At 42.4% G+C, this 13252-nt stretch overlaps 1 long non-coding RNA gene across 2 annotated transcripts in view; it reads right to left on the bottom strand.

Annotated features, from left to right (window-relative positions):
• LOC141370139 (uncharacterized) overlaps positions 1-13252 on the bottom strand; it is an 86825-nt gene that overhangs the window by 34951 nt on the left and 38622 nt on the right. The window contains exon 2 of one of the 2 annotated variants that reach the window (XR_012373908.1): positions 2543-2594. This is a non-coding gene — a long non-coding RNA (uncharacterized lncRNA). Of the gene's footprint in view, positions 1-2532; positions 2595-13252 lie in introns of both variants that reach the window. The other variant, XR_012373909.1, reaches the window with a different exon arrangement.

Genomic DNA, 13252 nt, shown 5'->3' on the forward strand with positions numbered 1-13252 from the left:
GAGCTAAGAGCTTGCAAGGTTAGTCGAAGTAATTGTTTTCCTAAATTAACACTAAAGGGGCTTGAATCCCATGCAACTAGGATATTAGGTGACTTAGAAGAAACAGACCAGAAAATGGGACCACGGGGCTTTGAGACTCCACGTTATTGAAGCAAAACCGCAAAAGGAATTTTATTATCATTAATTAAGCATTTATATAGCAAGTATTTACAGAAAGCACTTTGAAATCAACTGCTATGGGGAGTGGCCTGGCACTATTCCTTATATATGCCTCCTTGTTCCTGTCTTTGTTCTCTTTAAACATGGGAAGGCAATTCAGGCACAGGGAAATCAATTGGTCCAAACCTCAAACAATGGCGTCCAATATAGGCACAGAATGCCATGGAAACTTGAACTCTTTGATGAATCAAGAATATTGTATGTAGCTAGTAGGGCTCCAGCTTGGGCCTAGGTTGAACTCTATATAGGATATTGACGCATTTGGTTTGGTGGGGATGTGGGAGCGGGAGGCGAAGACCGAAGAAGGCTCTTTGGTAAGAAGGCATCTTGAGGGAGAACACGTTGAGACGTTTAAGCAGAGAGCCATCTACGGGGAGAGTGTTTTGAGTACACTGTGTGCCTGTGACTCATAGAACCACCACCTTCAACCTGAGGGAGCAGTGGTAATAAAAAGTCATACTTGAAATAGATATGCTACTAACATTTCTGCAACAGATGGGAGTGATGGATGCTTTATCTCTTTGGGGTTCTAACAAAGTAGAGATGAACAGAAAAGATAGCTTTCCAGAATTTGCAGCTCTGGTACAACAGGGGAGGCAGGAAGGGGCTTCATGTCATTACTGCAGTCCTGTTTTCCATGAGTTTTAACGTATTGATGGAATAAGGTGGTGGGAAATGGGGAGCATCTGGCGGTAACTCAGAGTGCTAGACGAATCGGGGAGAGATATTGACTGTGCCCGTGGTGTTTATTTTACCATCAAACTGGTACGGACGGAGTAAAGATGAACGATTAGAGTCCGAACAAAATTCTTGCATTATAAATTATCAGCCTCTGTAGCTTGAATATAAGCTTTCTGTTCTTCGTTAGAACTTAGAACAATGTTTCACTCACGGAAGTTTAATAATCCTTGCTCACTGAGACTTATATGAGCAACTGAGGTCCCATGAGTCCCCATTTGGGTATTTCCCCTCTGTCTTCTAAGATTCTGTATGGTTTTACAAAATGCCCCGGTCCGGCCTCAGTCAGAAAACCGGAAACAACACTAAGAATCTCAAATGGAGCTTAAGAGGACAGGAAATTGGTTACTAAATCTCAGAAAGGCTAAAGGAGTAACACAGGAGCATTTGACTAGTAGCTGCAAGACAACACTTCCACCCCATCAGCAGGAGGACTAAAAGAAACAATACTATTCAGGAGCCCATGGTCTCTACTATGGAACCTGCTGGATCATCGCTCGCCGCCATTACTCTGCAAGACCAGGTGAGGAAGCTCAGTCTCAGGCTGCTGTTGCCAGGAGAGCCACCTGAAGCAAAAAAAAAAAAAAGAAAGAAAGAAAAAGAAAAAGGGAAAGAAAATGTCCTGTCTCTCATTCCCACCTTCCAATCTCCTGCTAGAAGAACAGAAGGAAGCTGCTTGGTAAGAGAGTCTGTTAAATAAAGTTTGCAAACTTCCACCCTGCTTCTAAAAGAACGCAGATGCCTGGGAACAGACCTGAGAGGCAAAGAGACGAGCAGCCAGCAAACTGGCCAACCAATGCAACCACCAACTCGCAGAGGGAGGAGGGAGTCCACAGTACTGTGGAAGTCCCTCCCGATAGATTAAATTGCTCTGCCAAAGGGGATCTTTTGGTAGAAATTATGCAGCAATTGCCTCCGAGTGTAACAGGAACCCCGTCCACTTCTTTTTGCCTTGTGATTGAGAGATTTCGCTTTAAAACGCTTGCTTCTTTTTACTTGAATTTCGGTTGGAAACCACTTATGAAAGCAATCCACATGCATAATATATTACGATCTGGAATACACTTAATATAATTTATTAGACCGTTAACGGGCACGGGGATTACCTGTAAACACTCAGAGTAAGAAAGACAATGCCAACAAAGAAATCTAGTGCCTGACATGGAGCCAAATGCAGCATATGAGGATGGGATTTGATGGAAATGGCTTATGAAAATTCACTCCCATTAGGGAATGGCTTCTTTTTTTTTATGTCAGCTCACTAACTTCCAGGAACTAAATGAAGACATTTTAAAAATCAAAGTGATATAATCATGTAAGCAGAGCTTTATAAAAATTGATAATGGCACAGCATACCAGCTCCAAAGTATGACAACATTAACCGCATCAGGAGAAAGTAATGAATTGTAATAAGTCTGGAAACAAGCTAAGAAGTCATTAATATCTCTGAATCCGTTTTGTGAATCTATTATCTTAATTTTCTGGTATTTTAAATAGAATGAAAAATACTGAGTAACAAAAGCAAGGTGTTAACTGAATGCTGGTGATTTCTGAGGCTTGTGTTGACACACGTACCACAAGCTACCTTTTCATGGGAGACTGGAGCATCACATTTCCTCTCTGGAGAAAGTCATCATCTATATAAGGAGAGAAAAATTTTAAAGCAAGTTAGCAGTCAAATAGAACCTGAAAGACAAATACCAGTTCTCCCCAAAGGCTGGACCTATAGACAACACATGGTCTGCGGAGGAAGGATCAAGGGCAAGAGATGACAATGTTTTTTATTTCACATTGATAGACTTTGCCATACTTTGGGATATACTTCAAAACAAAAGCCATAGCACTGGTTCTGAGGTTCTCATCCTGTTTATTTCTAACACCTATCTGTCGTTCTTAGGCCAACGATCCCAGGTCTTCCCTGAGAAGAAGCTGAGCCCCAGAGGTGGGCTCTGGTTTGCTAGAGACAATCAAGTCAAGCCCTGAGGAAACAGAAGAGGCAGCTTCCAGGTATACTTCCCTCCCAGGTGTTTAAGGGGATACCTCCTAGTGGTGGGGAACACGGTGGGGGGGGGGGACAACCCTGAAGTCAACCTCCAATGCTTAGGAGCTTCGCACAATTGCTATCATTTAGACGGTGCCCTGAAAAAAAAAAAAAAAAACACAAGCTGCAGAGAAGGGAAGGTCTGTAACCAGACGAGGATATTGGAAACTTGTGCCTTGCATGCACGTAAGTAATAAGTCTCTAATTCTAAGACAACCTCCAGCCAAAGAAAGTCTTCAACCTTGGTGCGCTCCCATCTTCCATTTCCTCTTCGGGTGGCTGCCTCTCTCCCCAATCTAAACAGCTATCCCAATTTCCCCCTAGGAGAGGATATGTGCCTATTCTCCTCAATAAACAAGAGTGCAAATGATATATTCTATGAATGAGAGACATGTCTGTCTTAAAGGGGTAGTCTGACACTTACAATCTCTCTGAAATCCGGATGTGTCTTCCTGGCAAAGGGAATTCATAATTTAAATCAGCAATGTTTCTTTTTCTGTCTTATGGTCCCATGAAGCAATGGTGTATTGTATAAATCGTTGGTGTTAAAGACTAGAGAAAATATAGCCCTTCTGTGAATGTGTACTCTTGGATGAATGTCAGATTCCTACTCTACACAAAGTGGGGCCAACCGCTAAACTCAGGTGATTTCTTGCAGTTTCTCTCACCTTTGATACCTACTACACTGTTCAGTGGATTCTCAGCAAAGATTATTTGGTAAAGGATAAGGACGTGAATCATTATTGACGAATGATCCTGCGAGGAAACTAAGCTGCTGCTCAAAGTCAACAGGTACGAGACAGCTTAGCTGAGGACAAGACCAGGCTCCCAAAAAGGGAGAAGACAGAGCAGCCAGAGTAGAAGGGCATATACACTATTTAACACATTTTCAGATTTCTCACAATGCAAACACTATCTTGCCTGCTCAGCACACACAACCCCACTCCGTATCTTATATTTTAAAAGATCAAGAACTCATATTCACCGTTTATAAATCAAGTTAGAAGTTTTCTGATTGGAAGAAAAGAGAATGAATTATTCCATGCCAAAAAAAGCTTAACAATTTCTAACACGGCAGTGGCTCCCGAGACAGCTCCCAAGCCATTTATCTGTGAAAGGTATAATTATTTTTGATTCTACAAACTGTATCAAAATTTGAATGTATTATGTATTGTGATAAAATGCCCCTTTTCCCTTAGCCTTTTGAAAGTGAGCGCACTCAGAAGGCCCGCTAGGTGCATTACAGGGACACATCAGGCAATCTGTGAGCTGAGAATGCTCTACTCTGATCTTCCAACGAGCGGATTGTGACACGGTGTCCCCATGGAGCAGAATGCACAGCACAGGAGGGTCTTTTAACTAAAGTGCACAGAGGGAAAAATTTATGAGGTTCTTATGAAGTGGTTTGTTTTAGCTCTGAATGGAGGAAAAGAGTGAGAAAGGACAAGGGGGCAGTTGTGTGACATGAAGATCCAGTTGGGGCCTGGTGTGATTTTTATCATCTTAAAACACATTTGAAGAGACTGCCCTCAAAGCGTGAGACTGTCTCAGTACAGCACGGAAGAAATGTAAGGCAAAAGTAGCTGGTCTGTAAACAACCCACAAAGCAAATTACCAGCTGATCTTTCCTGAGCTAAAATTCTTTGAGTTACAACGGGAACAGCTTCTGAGTATATAAAGAGCATAAGTCCTCTTTTTGGTTCCAATAGGGCTTTGTCATGACTTGTAATGAGCTGAACATTGTAATGCATGGTCTAAAAAAATAAAAAATTGACTATTACTGTGTGTGCAAAAAATACAATGCCCATGCTCCAGGATGTTAACAAAACAGCACCTGCACAAACTGAGATCGCAACTCTATTCTCAGCTTATCTTTGCTTTTCCCTCCCTGGGATCGTTTCTGTCTCAATGGGAAAGGAAAGCTGCACATGCAAGCATAATTCATATGTTAGACGGGAGCTACCACTTTTGTGTGAATCAGCGCTCTGTAAACAAAACAAAAATCTGAAAAATGTTGAAGTCCAAACATTCTCGGACAGATAAATAGAACAAGCTTCCGGATGACAATGGGAATAGTGGTAGGCTGGAGGTAACACAGGCTTTTAAAATCAGAATTGGAATTTAGGGGAGGCGCACCGAAATTACGAGCGATTTAAAGAACTTTAAACTGATGCTCCTCTTAAAAAGTGGTAAATTCAAACTTTATTTAAAGCCATTCTTTTTTTTTTAAAGATTTTGTTTATTTATTTGAGAAAGAGAGAGAGAGAGAGAGAGAGAGAGAGAGCACAAGCAGGGGGAGGGGCAGACGGAGAAGGAGAAGCAGGCTCCCCCATGAGCAGGGAGCCCGATGGGGGGCGGGGTGGCTTGATCCCAGGACTTCAGTCCTAGGACCCCAGGATCATGACCTGAGCTGAAAGCAGATGCTTAACCAACGGAGCCACCCAGACACCCCTATTGAAAGCCATTCTTAAAAATGACTTCATTAATAGAATTATAGAAACGAAGGTATACAGATAGACAAAAGGACATAAATTGCAATGATGATTATACCTATTCATCTTTTTAAAAAAATGCTAATAATTAACAAAACTCTCAAAATCAAATCCATCACCCATCTGTGGCAGGCGAGTGACAGATTTGCTGAGTAACTGAGAACAGACAACCCAGGTAAGCAATCAAAATCACCACAGCTAACAAATACTGAATATTCAAAATTGTCTTCCCTCGAAGTGCCATGCCTCGCGCTAAATCCTTTGTGGTTGTCTTCTTAGTTAGCCTTTTCAGCAGCCCTGCGAGGTAGGCACTGGTTATGCTTTGCATTTGGTGTCGGATTCATGGACCTTGCTCGTGTGAAACTGCCCGCCCCGCCTGCTTGGAGCCGTGTGGCTGAGGACGACCACTAGCACCTCACTGCTTCCTCTACTTCTAGCCGTCCACTACTGCCATCAGAGGAAAAGGGCAAAACAACATCAAGAATGCTGTTGCTTGGGCAAATGCCCAAGTAAATTGTGGAAAGCGAGAGAGTTTGACTAAAATGAGAAAAGCGGGAAGTGAATAGGGAGCCTCCATAATGGGAATCATTACAATCTTACAAGTCTGGGACTTGGTACGGACAGAGAAACTTAGATTGGGAAGAGACTCTAGAGAGTTTCTGGCACATGACCATGTCGTCTCTGCTTGAACCCTCCCAGTGATGGGGTGCTTACCACCAATCCGGCAGCTCATTCCAAAGTCGAATGACTTGAATCTTTAGAAAGGACACCCTTCCATGGAGCCAAAATCAGAGTCACCTCAAGTAAATACTTTTCCAAGTCATAGTAAGCCCTCTATCCCTTGATCATCAGAAGGGACGACCGTTCCACTGTAAACCATGAGAGGTAAAGTACCACTCAAAGGGCAGCATAATTAGTTCCGTTAGTGGTGTCTCAAGGTTTGGATCGGTTTCCATCAGTTGTGTCGAGGCCAGTACACTCTGGCGGCCAGCTCGATTATAGTGCACAACCCCAAATTAAATCTACCAAAGAGCCAAGGGCATGGCACGTTACAAAATCATCGCACGGCTTAATTGGGGTTGTGTTGGCAAAAGATATACCTAACACCTAATTGAACCAAGATTCAGAACGGGACAAGGCAGCAGGGTGTATGCAGTGGGTCTGTGAATTACCACTAAGTGGGTGAGGAGCACAGCAGGAAATGAATAATAATTCCCACGTAGGGTAAAAGCAGGACACAAGGGCCGGCTGAAGAGCGACTGGCCCGCCATACCGCCAGGCTTGCTCGGAGAGCAGGGCTTCTGATGGGCGGGGCCGGGCATGGCGCCCCACTTCACGAGCCCACCATGCACATCCAGACACACAGACTTGACCTCAGGGAAAATATTTGTTCTCCAAGAGGAGGAACACACTTTAGTCTATTCTATAGATACGCAGTGCCGCCTCTTAACCAGATGCCTCCCTCCCGAGCCGTTCACTGCCCTCTGTAAACCAAATGTAAGACAGGACAGGAGAATGTAACGCCTTCATTTCTAGAGGGAAATAGAAGACTTGCTCGTATCACCTAATATTTGACATCTGTCTTGTCCAAAATGAAAACTTAGCAGTGACCAAGTCTACATTGTATTCTGAGTAGAAGCTACATCAAGACAACTCTGGAGTGTAGCTCCTTAGGGGTGCTTTACAAAGCAATGCGGCATTGCTGATCCTCCCCATATACATACCCCCACATCCCTCAGCCCCCATCTCCAAGAGGAGCTCCCGCTGACCTCCGGAACTGGCAACGTTCTGTGGCCTCGCTCTGAGTTTCAAAACGAATTGCTGGTTGTGTAGACTTCTCAATTACACAGTCTGTGTGAACGAGTCGACTGATTTTTATAAGCAGACATAAAAGTTTTTTTTTTTAAAGATTTTATTTATTTATTTGCGAGAGAGAAAAAGAGAATGAACACAGAGGCAGAGGGACAGGGAGAAGAAGACTCCCCACTGAGCAAGGAGCCCGACGTGGGGCTCAATCCCTGGACCCCTGGGACCATGACCTGAGCCAAAGGCAGACGCCCAGCAGACTGAACCACTCAGGCGCGCCCCTAGAAGTCTTTTGGTACCAATTTTATTCAGTTTTTAACTCAGAAGTTGTAGTCATTGTGTTGAAATGGTATGTTTTCTTTTTTAAAAAATTTTATTCCAATTTTTAAAAAACGGGTGAGACTATTTGAATTCCAAAATAATCCACCACTTATCACAGGCTATCTCAGAAGTCTTGGTGCAGTTTTAAGCTTTAATAACTTCAGAAGCAAAAGTGCTACAAACTTACAAAGTACACTATTCATAATAGTTATGGTTACCTTTGTTTTACACTTAGGCAGTTTTGTGAATTTTTAGATTTTTTTTTTAATTTTCATTTTTTTCTGGTCTCTTTTGCAGAAGATGGTACACAGTGATTAAAAAAGTTAAAAATGATTCAAGATTCACAAGGTTGAATATTTATAAAAGGAACATAAATAATGAATATTTCAAAAGATTACTATAAGGCAGTACATTTATACTCCTGAAGTAATAAAAGCCTAAAAGTAAACCAAAGCTTTTGAAACGCCCTGTGAACAACTGTGAAGTTACAGTAGGTCTTACGGGAATACAGCCCCTGAGGTGCCATCTTTGTACGGATGCTTCTCTACACACGGCCTGACAGTGAGCAGGTATCAAAGAGAAGGAGCATCCCTGCCTCTAAGATGCCATTTCCGCTTTGTGAACATATAAATTAACGGCGGAGGAGTTTGCAAAAGGGCATCTGTTTCTAGATCGAAGCCTGGAGAGCAACATTTCACCCACCATAGTTACTGAATCTAATCACAGTGAAAATGGGGAGGCCGAGAAGAGGTTTTCTTGATTTAACTTTCCAAGGCAGAGCTTCAAAGAGGCTCCTTTGAGACACTCGGGGAACGTGCTGACTTGGTTCATTCTTCCTCCTCCCTGGACTAGAAAAATACAGAAAAGTTGAGCATGGTTCTCAGATTTTCATTCTCATTCTTTGACCTCGTTTCTGCCTGCCTTTCTCCTTTATTTCCCCTAAGGGACACTGAATGTCACCACCCCAGAAAAATCAAACTAGACTGTGAGGACACCAACACGAGACTTTATTACTCAACCTATATGGGATAATCAGGCAGAAATCATTTCCTAGCCTAATCACATTGACTCATTTTGTGAACAAGGAAAACAAAGACAATGGGGTTTTATCCTCCTGTCTTTTATCAGTCTGGGGTAGAACTCTGAGTTGGAACAGAAGACTCTTACCTCTCAGTAGATACTTTGTGTAAAACTGCCCATAGACAGTAACCTGGTTGAAAGTAGAGACTGTATCTATTCCTTGTTCTCACACTACCGCAGAGCAGGGACATGGAACATCAGCAGCAGATGCTGGTTTAACTGGACGGAATTATCAAGAAAGTAAGAATTCTTACACTGAAGCAAGCTATGAAAGCATGTTCGTGCTTTACCTCCTGTCTATTCTGGGTTGGATAAAAAGCAAGAGTGCTTTCCTAATAAAAGGATGATATACTTTGCTCTAATTTTTGATAGAATGAATTCCAGGAAAGGGTCAAGATCGTTCTGGTTTGAACTTTTAAAGGGAAAGATGCCAAACATAAGACAAATTGTGTCCAAACAAGAAAGAAGCCTAGAAACTGGCCCAGAACCATTAAGAAACTCAGACAAGACTATAAAGAGATTGCAGTGGGACTGAGACTTGGAACCACTCCTTGTAAATGTTGCTTTAAGTGTTCAGGGTTTTTTTTTTTTTGCAAAAGGCTAGAAGATCCTCATCCACCATCTACATGAAAGATCGTAGTGGCAGACAGGGATACCCCACATAGATTTTGTTTTTCTCACAAATGTCTACATTTTCAGACAAAAGAATGTAAGGTGTTCATCTGAACAAGGAGGGCCTATTGTCTCTATCTGCCTTTGGATCCTTTGTTTCCTTGAGGGGCTTAAGGAAGAAGGAGCAACGTGCGGGCAGGAGAGAATGGGCTCTGAAGTTGTGGAAACTGTTAGTTAAAAAGTTTCAAACTGTGTTCTGCCTGTGTGGAAACGAGGGCGGAAGAAAATACTTCAAGACGTACTGTTTTAGTAAACCTAAAAAGTTACTTTTATTTGCACTGACCCTGACATAATCCTGTGACTCTAAATTCCTTTGGAAACACTGAAATTTTTTTTTAAAAGATTTTATTTACTTATTTGACAGAGAAAGAGAGACAGCGAGAGAGGGAACACAAGCAGGGGGAGTGGGAGAAGGAGAAGCAGGCTTCCCGCTGAGCAGGGAGCCCGATGCGGGGCTTGATCCCAGGACCCTGGGATCATGACCTGAGCCGAAGGAAGACACTTAACAACTGAGCCACCCAGGTGCCCCAACACTGAAATTTTTAATTCCCGTGTTGCCTTCAAAGTGGCAATCTTGTGCAATTATCTTTCAAAAGAATGGAAAGTAAAGGTAAATTTTTAAAAAAAGATAGCCCCTATTCAATCTTAAATATAGAGTTGGCCCTTGAATGAACTGGGCAGGTCCATTTATATTTGGATTTTTTTAGAGTACAGCACTGTAAATGTATTTTCTCTTCCTTATGAATTTTTGAATAACATTTCTTTATTTCTAGCTTGCTTTATCGTAAGGATCCCATATGTAATACATATAACATATAAAATATGTAGTCATTGACTGTTTATGTTCTTGGTAAGGCTTCTGGTCAACGGTAGGCTATTCATAGTTAAGTTTTTGAGGAGTCAAAAATTACAAGTGGACCTTTGGCTATACAAGGGCGGGGGAGGTCGGTGCCTCTAACCCCCAAGTTGGTCAAGGGTCACTTGTACAAGACACGCTTCATTTGTCACTTCTTTATCTGACACATGGAAGCAACACCAAGAATTCTCTAGGCCTCTCATAGAGATTCTCTGCCCCTCGTGCTGTCTTCAGAAATTTCATAAATGTTCCTCACATGAAGTGTGAATTGTTCTCAGTTAACTAGGAAAACCAGAGACTCCTTAGTTTGCAAGTTTCTCCGTCTTCTGCCATAAATCATGGAACTGAACGTACTTGGAGACTCCCATCATTTCATACACGATGAAACTTAGAACTAATGCCTGATACTTGCCCAAGATCATCCAGCTGGTTCTGCAGACCCAATGCACATGGATTCCTCATACCATTTGCTCTTCCTTCCAGGCTATAAGAAAATATACATCTATTTTGGAGGCACTTTGCTAGATTCTTTCAATGTATTAAATTAATTTTCCTCGTTATCTCCCTACAAGATCATTATTATTCCCTCCATTTAGATGAGAGAGCTCAGGCCCAGAAAGGTTACAGAACACATCCAACATGACAAAGCTGGCAAAATCTGGACGCCTACACAGTTCAGGCTGACAGCAAAGCCATCACAGCTAAGCTACCACATCCCTAAATCTCAGAGTCAAATGAAAATCTGTCTATGGAAATGGAAACGAAAGAAGGGGGTTCCCTGAGGACTGTGACAAGAAAAAGTGAAAATCAGGCTATTTCTTGAGGTAATGGGAGAAAATCTCACCTAGATAGAGAAGCCCCAGCCCGGCTCTGACAGTTGCTAATGGAGGGAAAATGGGCAAAAGCCAGCCCCCGCTGGGCCTTGGCATCCTACTTGCTGAGGCCAGGACTCAGATCCACTCTTCCTCCTTCACGCAGCCGCCGAGAGGATCCAGTGAGAAAGATAAATAGGAAAATAGTTCTGAGCATTTATCAGAGAATTATCATTTTAAATTCTAAGCAGTGTGGAAAGTGTTTCAAAACTCTGCATTCGCCTTTATTAAATGGAGAAATAACTAAGCTGATAGATGAATCAATACGAAACTAAATAATGGATACTTCTCCCACCACCTTGCTCAGGGAGAAAATCAGGGAAAAGATTTGCACTTGCCATTTAAGAATCTCCTGCCATTTACATCATCCTGAGAAACAGTGAACGTGAGGGACAGTGTAGTGGGTTGAATCATGTCCACTCAGGGCTACAGAATGTGACCTTATTTGGAAATAAGACCCTTGCAGATTAAAGATCTTGAGATGAAATCATCGTGAATGTTGCGTGGGCCATCGAACCAATGACTGGTGTCTTTCTAAGAAGAGGAGAAGACACAGGGACATGTGGGCGAGAGGCCCGTGTGAGGGTGGAGGCAGGGGTGGGAGTGGTGTGGCCACAAGCCAGGGATGCCAGGAGCCACCAGAACCTGAAAGACGCAAGGAAGGATTCTTTCCTAGAGGTTTCTGAGGGAGCATGGCCCCGTGACACCTTGATTTTGGACTTCTAACCTCCATAACGGTGAGAGAATAAATTTCTGTTGTTTTAAGCCACCTCATCTGTGCTTATTTGTTATAGCAGCCCTGGGAAACCAATACAGAAGGTAATGTGCCTCCACTGGACTATGTTCTTACATCCCAGGGAGACCAGCTTTCCTGCATTCCCGCCTTGAGATGCTCCCCTGCATGGGGGAGCTTCAGGGGATGGCACTGGTCAGGTTGTAATGGTTGTGTATATCCAACCTCTGCTCACTAATCAGTGCTCGGCTGCCAGCTAGGAGAAACATCTTAAAGATAAGCCCTGCTCACAGGTGTCACGGGGAAGCAGTATTCACTTACAAGTATATATCTCGGTCTAGTGTCCCGTATTATATTTGAAATAATTTTGCGTTTAGAGTTTTAATGAAAATAGACTGACACTGGGAGGAACTAGCATTCCCTCTGGGTCAAGAATAAAAATGGTAGCAACAAAAATTAGACAATGAAGGCTTGAATATAGCTTATGGTCTCAGCGGAAGAGGTCCCAATGGATGATAATTACTTTTACTTTTCACCTTTGCTGCAAAAAGAATGTGAAAGACAGGAAATGGGAAAGAGCTGCTTCAGTCTATAAAAGGAGAGAGGATGTGAATTAAAAAACCAAAACAAAACAAAACCACAACCTATTTACATATTATATTACATAAAATCAGGGCCCTGGTTCAAGGAGTTTACAGGGGGCTCCATGCCCAGGTTCTTCAGTATTTGATGGAAGAACAAACAGTAAATAATTTTTTTACATAACTCTTATCTTATTAAAATGATTATAGGTTATACTGTAGTGTGTAATCATAGCGACTGAAATATTTGGTAAATTAGAAAACATTTACTAGTGTACAGGGGAGTTAGAATGGAAATTTCTTAGGTAGGGTCAGCTCTGGGCATCCTCTGTCCTTCCCTCTGGCTCTGATTTCTCCCATGTCACCATTATTAACAACATTAACCAGAGATATAAAAAGGCTAAGGAACCATGAGGGGCTGTTGAGAAGAACAATAAAGCTTAGCTGTAATAAAATCCTAGTGTTTAATACTCTTCACCTTGCTGATCTTGCAAATATAACTTAGGGCCCCACCTCACATATGTCATACCCAGCAATAATGCAGGCAAAAGAAATGGACACAGGTGTTCCCCATAAAGGCCTGGACCCTTAGGGCACCACCTGTGTCCACATAAATCCAATGGAAACAGTATCCAGCTAAGTCGTGAGCAAGGTTATAGGATTCATCATGTTCTGCTGCCAAGGCAAGAAAATAAGGACAGGTAATTTGGCCCTTTTAGGCATTAGAGACACGCTGCCAAATACATAGAAGGGGACAAAATTCTCTTCCCTCCTCCTGAAATTCTTCAGAGAAAAAAATGAGGCATCTTGGCCAATACAGAATGCACTCCAAAGTTGCATT

The sequence above is a fragment of the Callorhinus ursinus genome, unplaced genomic scaffold (genome assembly GCF_003265705.2).
Source record: "Callorhinus ursinus isolate GAN/ISIS: 27379988/994484 unplaced genomic scaffold, GSC_fseal_2.0 scaffold26, whole genome shotgun sequence".
NCBI lineage: Eukaryota > Metazoa > Chordata > Mammalia > Carnivora > Otariidae > Callorhinus > Callorhinus ursinus.